Source organism: Trachinotus anak, unplaced genomic scaffold (genome assembly GCF_046630095.1).
Source record: "Trachinotus anak isolate AG129_WGS33_773 ecotype Australia unplaced genomic scaffold, CSIRO_AGI_Tana_v1 ptg000028l, whole genome shotgun sequence".
Lineage (NCBI taxonomy): Eukaryota > Metazoa > Chordata > Actinopteri > Carangiformes > Carangidae > Trachinotus > Trachinotus anak.
In genome coordinates, this window is record NW_027273879.1 from 7,574,987 (window position 1) to 7,585,005 (window position 10,019).

The window sequence follows — 10,019 nt, forward strand, 5'->3', positions numbered from 1 at the left end:
ATGACAGATGAGGAAAAAAGAAATAGAATATGATCGTCCAGACAGTCTGTCACCTCCTCCCTGCCTGCACCCTGGTCATGCTCCTCTCACTCCCCCTCCTTTGGTCTGCCTATCGCAATCTTGCACGATAAACAGTGGTAAAAAAAAAAAAAAAGAGAGAGAGCGCGCACGAGAGGCTGCAAAAGGGTGGAGAGACAGTGCTGGCATTAAAGGGCTGTTTCACTTTAACGCACGTCAGTGGCAGAGTCTGTCTCCACCTGAGTGTGTAACGTATCGGCCAGGACTGCCTCTCCCACTGTCACAGCAGTCAAGTGCTGCTCGCCAGTGGAGAGCTTGCGCCTCTGGAAAGCGTCAATGCACACAATTGCCGAGGAGGGGGAGGGGGAATTCGGGGTGGCGGGTGAGGGGAGGAAAGAAGGGGGGAGGGGGTTGAGGTTAGGGTAGTGTGCATGTGTGTCTGTGGGAGTGTGTCTATTGTTGTGGGGATGTTTTTTTTTTTTTTTCTCTCTCTGTCTCTTCTTTAAGGAATGAATGGGGACTGCAGGTCCAGCTGCTGCTCTCTCTCAGTACCGTATTTAGCCCGAGGTGATTTAAACTGCACATATGCACATGACAACACACACACACACACACACACACACACACACACACACACACACACACACACACACACACACACACACACACACACACTAACTGTAAGGACAGTTTGCACCCTCAGGCAATGGATCATTGATGTTGGGGGACACACTAAACAAATCAAACAGTGCGGGACAACAATCTGATAAAAGGAGAGCTGATTAAAATCTGCTGACGGCAAGTTACCTTTCTGTCAGGCATCATCTTCCACATCACCCATAAACAAATGTTACTGACTTTGCAACTGCTGAACCGCCACACAGCGGATGAAAGATGGATAAGGGCAGAGAACACCTTCTCCGCTCAGCTGTGTCACACAGTCATATCCGCCGCAGTCACAGAATGTACTGTATGTAGGCTAGCTCTCCCCTGCCCCATTCCCTTCCAGCTCCCTGCTCTCAGCAACACAACGCTGGGAACCTTTTCAAAACATCAAGTAAGCTGTCAATAGCGCTGCAGCAACGCATCAGTAAGCTTCCTGCACTCTCAGCAACTATCACTCATAGCTGTGGGTGCAGCATCTTGGGTATCTTTACGGATTTCATGCACAGGTCATTGTGCAGTGTAACCGCCTGTTTTACTGTGCATATGACGATAAAGACTGTTGAACTCAGTTTTCATTCATGCATCTCAAACAAATAAGTGACTGCTGGGCTGTGGACGCTCATACAATAAACGGCTCTCTTCAGTGAAAACAATTACAACGACTGGGCCTTCCAGGGTGTGGACTGTTGTTCACTTTTATTGTTACCTTTCATGTAAAATGTAAAAAAACAGGAAACCAAGCTTCACATCCAGTGTTTACCTTTGCATCAGCTGATCTGAAACCACCATTCAATCATGAGGCAGTTTTGCTGAGACATCTCTGGAATGCAGCGATGCATTATGCATGGCCAGTAACACACGAGAGCACACACACACACACACACACACACACACACACACACACACACACACACACACACAAAGTGCCTACACATGCCAGTGTCTGATACACAGCCAGATGCTACTCTGTTTTTCCAATAGGAAATTATCCCAGCCTGAGGGTGCTGGGGTACTAGGGTGTGGCAGGGGAGGTTTGTGTGTTTCAAAAAAGGAGGTGGGGGGTTGCCCCTGATGTCTGTTTCATTGAGCCAATGCAGCCCACCTCAACATCAGAGCACCACAGACTGGCCCCTGACCTCTGCCCTTTAACTCCCGCAAGACCGTAACAATGAGGTTGCTGCAAGTCACACATCAAACTCCCACCTCCATTACTTCCTGAAAGCATGACATCTAATAGCCTTGTATGAAAGCTCATTACTCTTCTGTGTGTACATATGCAGTGCACATGATTTTGAATTCAAGAAAGAGAGCATGGTTTGCTGCCTCGACCGCCAGGAGCATACCGATAATTAGATTGCTAATGAGCAGAAGGGAACAATAAGGGGCCGTGTGTGTCTGTGTCAAAGACATGGCACCTTTTACAGTGACCTCCACAGCAGGGGGTGGAGTGCTACTGCCCAGACCATTTGCAGGTATTCTCGCCTTTTGTACCAGAGGAGCTGGCTGACGACCAAACTCAGCAGAGGGGCCGGGAAGAAAGCCTCTGATGGCTCATGAATGGTCGCCCTCAAATCCATTAAGAGTTTATTCAATTACCTGACAGTTACTCACTGTAAGCATGTGAAGAAACGTGACGTCTCTTAAAAGAGGGGAGGGGGGTGTCTCCTGGAGGTGGTCGAATAATTGCATTTAGATCCAAGGGGAAACACACAAATGCAGTATGTGTGCTTGATGCAAGCTCCCTATATGCAACACTGGACACACTCCAATAAGAACCAATTTCAATGCTTTTACGAGAGAGAAATTTGACTGACAGCCAGAGCTTGGTCTGAAACCCAAAAAGGCACCCAAATAAATAAGCCCTGACATCCAAAACAAGTGCCATTTCTGCACAAAGTTCCCACTTAAAACAAAGCTCTCTTTCAGCCACACAGTTCCTGACTGGATTTCCATTTCCCGCCCATTTCAAATTGATTATTGATGAAGGGTTTGCATGCTGAAGTGTGGTTAAGCATTCTGCGTAATGTCATCAGGCACATGCAAATCCCGTGTTACCAATGTATGTGGAAAACAAAGATGAAGAACAACTTAAAGACAGGCCGGCTTCTCCATAAATAGAATTTAAAAACTAAATCAAATACAGACCCGCATGCGTTAAAAGTGGATCAATTAGCAATGGGAAGTCCTGGGAAAGCTTTGTGTGTGCAAAGGTTTCCTCACAGAAAGAGCAGGTAAGGACAAGTTAAGCTGCATAAACACCACAGAAATCTACAAAACAAATCAAGGCAGTTTAGCTTCAGGACTCTGTATGCTGACGAGAAAAGAGCTGAAAAATGATTGTACTCAACCCTGAACTCTGCCTGCAACCCCTCTGTTTTCAAACAAAATACTGAATCTACAATACTGGTCCTTCTTTCCAAGTAATGACAACCTTACAACACAAACACAACCTCTAACCCGAGGGAAAGTCAGTGTGACTGACAGACAGAGATGCCTGAACGGCTCAGCAGCACGCAGTGGTTTAATGATTTGTCTGCTGCTGGTGAATGATCACACAGCAATATCCTGTTCAGGCCAGTTTTTCGTGCCCCCCCGCCCCGAGGGTCTGACTGACATGGTTCTGGCTTGCCCGGGTGCCAGGGAAACGCCAGCCAGCCCATCATATTGACAAGATCCGGGTGGGTGCCCCACCCCCGATGCCCAAAGTGACCCAGCGAGGGACCTGTGGAATCAAACTTGATGAGGCAGAAGAATTACTTATTGAGGTCGCGAGGACAGGGATGTCATATCCCATGCACTTTGGTGGAACGCTGAGCAAAGGGGAGGGAGAGGTGGGGCGGATAATGTCACTAACGAAGCTGTGGAAAACAGATTTAGAAAACACAACAGCTGTATTTAGGGAGAAACTAAATAGCTGGCATGGTCTTAGATTCCACAGTGCTTATGTGACGTAAATTAGAATGAGACGGTTGTTTCTTTACTGTCAAGTAACGAAAATATATTCTTTCATATGTTTCCTGAAATGTTCAAGAGCATGGGGGAAGACAAACAAACAAAAAAAAAGATGTTTCGTTGGTGCAGAGCAGAAAAAAAATAGTCAATTAGACGTCAACTCAATAAGCAGAGAATTTTGTAGTCATTGTCATTTTACTGGGTTTAGCTGTGAATATTTTGTGGCTTTGACACATGACAGTAAATTTTTGTGTTCTGGGTTCCTGTTTTGACAAAATAAACAACATGAAAACATCCCCTTGGGTTCAGGGAAACTGCTTTGCGCATTTCTCACAAATTTCTAGACCAGAAAAGACCAGCGGATTAATGATAATGAAACTCTGCATTAGTCACAGCTCTCGAATCAAATCATTTTCTGCAATTTAAATATTCAAATAATAAGTTTCATCTCCAATCACGAGTGATACACAGAAGAACTTGAGCCCGTGAAGGCATCAGCCTCTCCACCTGTGTCTCAGAAGTATTTAATTCCAGGGTTGAAGAAGGTCAAGAGAAGTAACAGGGTGATGATGTGTGTACTTTGAATTATACTGCATATAGCCAAAAAAAAGTCAGGACTTCAGTTAGCTGGGCCAGAGGGCAAGTGGTGAGACAGAAAACAGCTCCATAACTTCTTATTACTCCCCTCCAGTCAGCACAGCCCCAGACCGACGAAGACTAGACAAGCATGCAGGTGAAAGGTTTATGACCATCCAGTGATGGGCCCCAGCTGCACCGGGCTGCCCTCCTGTCTGGGCACAAGATGCCTGGAGAGCTGCAAAAACACACTCTTGAAAAACATAACACTGCACGCTGCAGCTATTTACATTTTCACTTGAAGCTCCAAACCTCATATAATCTGCGGCGATGTGGATACGTGCCCCGCCGCTGTCAATAAAGCTCTTTTGTTGTCGCAGTGAAAGAGCACCCTTGATTTATGCATGCGAGGGTAGAAACCCCTGAGTGACCTCTGGGTTGCCAGAACGGCATTTTGAAAGTGCAAGGGGAATTTAATCTTTAAAAAGATTTGTGCGAGCACGTCTGGTGGACACGTAATATTATATTCGCCAAGTTATTTTGCGCTTCAAGGACAGTGACAGCGGCTGCGTGGACTCGTCCGCTAACATCTCTTTTTTTTTTTTTTCCGCAATTTGGGCTCTGAAACGTCGCTGGGAAGATGTTGAAATGTTATCACACGCCGAGAAAACGCGGAAAAGAAAATTATCACAATGTTTTTATTTTTGTTTCCCTTCTTCTTCTTCTTCATTGTGTCTCGGTGGGGGTTTCGGCTACAGCGCAACAAGTGCAGCTGAGCCCGAAGACCGCGACGGCGCGCATGAGTACGAGCGGCTGAAACAACTTGAGAGATTTCAAACACAGACGTGTCCTCGGTGCTTTCTCTTAGTTGTCTAATTCTCCGCACTCCAGTGGAAGAGACAGGTACTCACCGCGGGGGGAGGTTTTTTTTTTTTTCCCTCTTCGTCCCGGTGCGTACGGAGATGAGTGTCGGAGCAGCGGCAGCGTGACAGAGCTCGGCGTGTTGCTCTCCCTCAGCTCAGCATGGCGGCGACTGAGGCCAGAGTCTGGATTCAAACCTCTCCGGGCTGTGATATCGACAGACAGGGGGAGGGTACAGCGGGCGGTGGTGGCAGACTTTCAAAAAGTTTAAGTCAACCCGGACCTCTTCTTACATGGACGTCTCTTTAGTAATCCATTTTTATGCGACTTTATTCTTCTACCCCAACAACATTTACTTGACAGATTTATTTAGATTATTAATACAAAATGTGACCAGGAAATAAGTTATGAAGTGTTCCTAAAGATTAAGATACCCAGCAGTGTAGGGTATTAAAATGAGCCCCACCAACAGGAAGGGTAGGGCCAAAGCTACATGAAAATGCATCATTATAATCCAATGATATCAAAGGCTATAAATTATTCTGAGGTCAGACGCTGCATAACTTTTCTTTGTGAGGTGAGTAGTGGTATTAGTACTTTTACTCCAACACAATTATCTGACAACTTTACCACTGCTGCTGCAGAATATTAATACAATATATACTGTGTATTGACAAGTAGTATCGTTTTAGTATAGTTTTACTTTTGTTACTTTATACTTTCAATAATGCTTTCTGAAGGTATGACTTTTACTTGTAACAGAGTACTTCTACTATTTGGTATTGTTACTTTTACTCAAGTAAAATGTCTGAGTACTTCTTCAAGAGGGCGAGGCAGTAAGCACAACATAAAGTAATTAATATTATTTTATTAAGTTATTGACATGTATATTATATAAGATTATTATTACATAAAATAATGTAATAATAATGACCATTTCCTATAGGCCCATAAAAATCCAGTGGTGGAAAGTAACTGAATACATTTAGTCAAGTACTGTACTTAATGTACATTGTACTTTACATTTATGCTTTGTATACTTCTACTTCATTGCAATTCAAATGCAAATATTGTCCTTTTTACTCAACTATTTATTTGACATGTGGAGTTACTGATTACATTATGAAATATTCTCATCCAAAAGATATTATTAGGCTATAAGTGTGATGCATTATACTAAAAAACTGCCAAATACCATATAAATATAGGAAATTATGTCTACCTCCTTTAGCTACAACATACTTTACTTTACTTTACTTTCTTGAATAAAGAACCTGAGTTTCCTCCATCACTTCTTAAACCATAATGGACAACTGCTAAAGGGTGGTGACGATGCACACACTCTCACTGTATAGCAATATGGTGCTTTATTTCTATGTTTTGTCAGTGACCTTTTCATTTGTATTTATGTCTCAAACAAAGCCTTCCCTTCAGTTCTGAATGCTAATCTGATGAAGAAGACAAAATCCATTTTATGTCTTTTCTTTTTTTGGTCAGATGAGGTGATTTTAATCGGGAAAATATCAAAATCTCGTTATTGAACCCCCCAGATTTGCAGAAATATGACAGAGGACATGACCTCAGTGTCCTCTGTGTTAGCTAGCAGCCCTGGTAAGGAGTCAGTTACCTTGAAACCCTGGCTGTAGGGGACTCTGTAGGAAGAGCTAGTGGGTATAAGAGGTCGCTGCTGGAGGTCAAAGGTTGTACAACATTTTCCTAAAGGAGAAGTGAATCAAAAACAGAGTGGAGGAAAGACAGGCTGACCCTTGTCTCATTGTGCAGGGCAGTGGAGGAGGGAGTGGGGCTTTCCATGGCACTGCAGGCTGAATACAATACCATCTTTGAGTGAAAGACTGATCGCTGCTGGTGTAAGACAGAACAGTGTCGCTCTCTACCTCTGTGGCTGCTTTGTGGGCTCATTGAATAACAAATGTAGAGAAATGTACCTGTGCAATTTAGCTTGAATAAGTCTATAATGTCCTTTACATCCACAAGGAAGAATTAGGCCCTGTCCTTAATTATGCCAATACTCCCAGGCATCATCAGCTATACTACAAATTGTTTATATTCATATCAGCCCCTGGTGATTTGAGAACTTAGAGTTGAAGGCTGGCTGCAGTTAAAAGGGGACGGTAAGTGCTGCCTGAAATGAATACGAAAAGCAGCTGGGTTTATCTTCACTCACTCTGTGACATGTGCTGCTAAGAGAAAACAGGTGACCGAGGAATGTGTGCTGAAACCCAAACATAATACTGGAGCTCAAATGATTTGTTGCCACTTAGCCAGATCTGTATTTCTGAAGACATTTTATTTATTTATCTGAGACTATATTACTGATTTCTATGTCCTTGTAGGTCTTTCTTGTCTTGTCAGTATGCTTTTTTTTTTTTTTTTTTATTCTTGTCTCTCTTTCATGGACACATAAGTCCCACTTGTTAGCAGTTAATTTACTGTTACTTGGCATGAGAATGATATTTTAATGCTGAAATAGTAGATGTTAAAAAAAAAACAAAAAACATGCAAACACAGGGACACTAAGACACTTCACAGTGAACCTCGTTTTAATGCTGCTGTAGATAAGAATATCAGCTAAACGCCCAAAATGTAAATGTAACATGGAGCAGGTCAGACACACACACACAATGGATGAGAAAGTCATAGAGTGAGGTGTGGATTTCAAGTGTAAGTATATGATCTTCATGCCTGAGCTCTTCAGACACACCAGTTGGATATATTTAGAGTCTCTAGCTGGTGTATCCATGCTACAGGGCAGGCCACAATTATTCACAACACTGGAAGGGCCAGCACTGGTCTGAGATCAGTCAAGGGGAGCATGCATGTGTGTTGACTGGTACGGGACAGGATTAACATCATAAGAGTCAGAGGTCATGGCCAGTAGTTTACTCATATTAAAAATATATGCAGTAAACATAGGTGTTTTAAGTGTTTTAATTTTTTTAGACACCTGCTAGGATTGTTGTTGAGCAGCTGCCTTAAATCCCACTGAATAGATACAGTTCCTGAGGGACAGTGGGACTAGGACATCCTGCCCCATTCATACCAAATATGTCCACTAATATACAAAAGTGGAAAAAGACAAGAGTTCGGTGTGCTTCTCATTTATGTTGTAACCTTTGATTGGCCTCTTCTCTCCCCTTTGAAGCTTCCACTCCTACTTTGTATGAGGAAATGCGTGACATATTTCTTTATACTTAAGCTTAATTATTAGCCTAATTCAACTGTAACCTCATTCAACTGTATGGTCATTTTGGAAGGCTGCAGTTTGTGGTGCTGTTGAATTGTATTGCATTATACAGAGATGTGTTTCTGTTTTAACCTATCCCCGTTGATATAAACGGGGCAAACTAACTAATAGAAACACCTGTCATCACAATGCAATTCAATACAATGCAAACTGCAGCCTCCAAAATGGCACCAAATTAACAGCTCTCTAAAACAGATTCAACAAAACCTGAACATTATAACCCCCATGAAGGTATGATTTATTGCAGGACTGCTGCATTAGCTTTATCTAGAGGTGTATGTAATAATTTGGCAACCCAGTGTATAAACTCTGTTCAGGGTGGTTATTCCATATCTCTCACTGGCTTTAGGAAATAAAACGTCAAGTAGTGCGTCAAAGCAGCACCATCTAGTGGCAAATACCAAACATGACAGCCTTAGGTTTGATGAAATCCTATCGTTGTGACCATTTGCACAGTTTGTGCTGCAGTTACGTAATGAATGCATAAGAGACCATGAAGGTGTTACGCTTGAGAGAAGGATAAAGACATTTTTAAGATTAATGAGAAGGATGTTGTGCAGTTAATTTTATTATTGGGAAAATTCCACATTCACAAGCAGGGATGGGCGGATTTTTAAAAACTTTTTTATTATTTTAATCAAAAACTGCATTAATTTGACATAACCTTAAGAGTACTTACGAATAACTATGCACTTGACACTAATTGTGTCTAATAAATATCTTGGCTGAAACAATATTTTGTATAAGACCTTTTCTCACTATTTTTTTCTCTCTCTCTCTTTTAACTTTTCATATGAGAGTTTTTTTTGTGTATATGCTACTGTTAAAGCACATGTATTCGCAAAAATAAAGAAATAAACAAAATATATATTTTTACTTGTGAGATTGGTGACAGTAAATGAAGCTCTCACCGGAAATCCCGCCTCACTTTTAAACAAATAAACTTACAGCGCCCTCTGGGGGTTAGTTTATTTTTTATTTATTTTTGTTGTTGTGCACAATGTACAGTACAATGTCTGTGTACTTTCGATCACTCAATGTAATTGACCTCCAGTGCCATCAGGATAGTTTTAAAATAGCCTACCTGACTTGCCCCAGAGTCAACATGAGGACCTCTGCTGCAGTATTGTACTAGCAGCACAACTGTGTATACAATTTTGTTGCAAATTACAAGGAGATACTGTTTTTTTTGTTTTGTTTTTTATACCAAAAATGCACAAACCAAAAATTAGGCCTAAATGAATTAAGTGTTACTCTATTCCCTTGTTGATTTGGCTAAACTCAATTCAAAATTGTGTGTATTCTCTCGATGAATGAAAAAAAAAAAATGGTGCCTCTGAGGAGAAGTACTCTAACATATTGTACTTGTACATACATCTGCTTTGAATTATTTTGTGTCGTTTTTTTAAGGATGTAGGTCAAGAGTAGCAGTGATACAGTGGTGTTTTATCATATATTCAGCCAGCTAATACGCTAATTTATTGGTGCATTCCCACCTTCACTGTAGGAATCTGGAAAAACAAACTTCTTCTTCTCTTCTCCTCTTTATCAAGAAAAATAAAACCACCATTAGATAAATACATAAAGAGAACAGTTGCTGGTGGTAACCCTAGATAACCCTTTTTGTGAGCCTACTTGTTCCTTCAGTGTTGAGAGTATTGGCTCATCACCTTCACCAGTC

The 10,019-nt window shown here is 42.0% G+C and overlaps 1 protein-coding gene across 4 annotated transcripts in view; it reads right to left on the reverse strand.

The window, feature by feature from the left end:
- The window catches only part of sema4d (sema domain, immunoglobulin domain (Ig), transmembrane domain (TM) and short cytoplasmic domain, (semaphorin) 4D), a 38,272-nt gene extending 33,020 nt beyond the window's left edge, over positions 1 to 5,252 (reverse strand). For all 4 annotated transcript variants that reach the window (XM_071465676.1, XM_071465680.1, XM_071465674.1 and 1 more), the window contains exon 1: positions 5,124 to 5,252. The gene's annotated coding sequence lies outside the window, so the exon portion shown is untranslated. The remainder of the gene's footprint in view (positions 1 to 5,123) is intronic.
- Between the last annotated feature and the right edge of the window lie 4,767 nt (positions 5,253 to 10,019).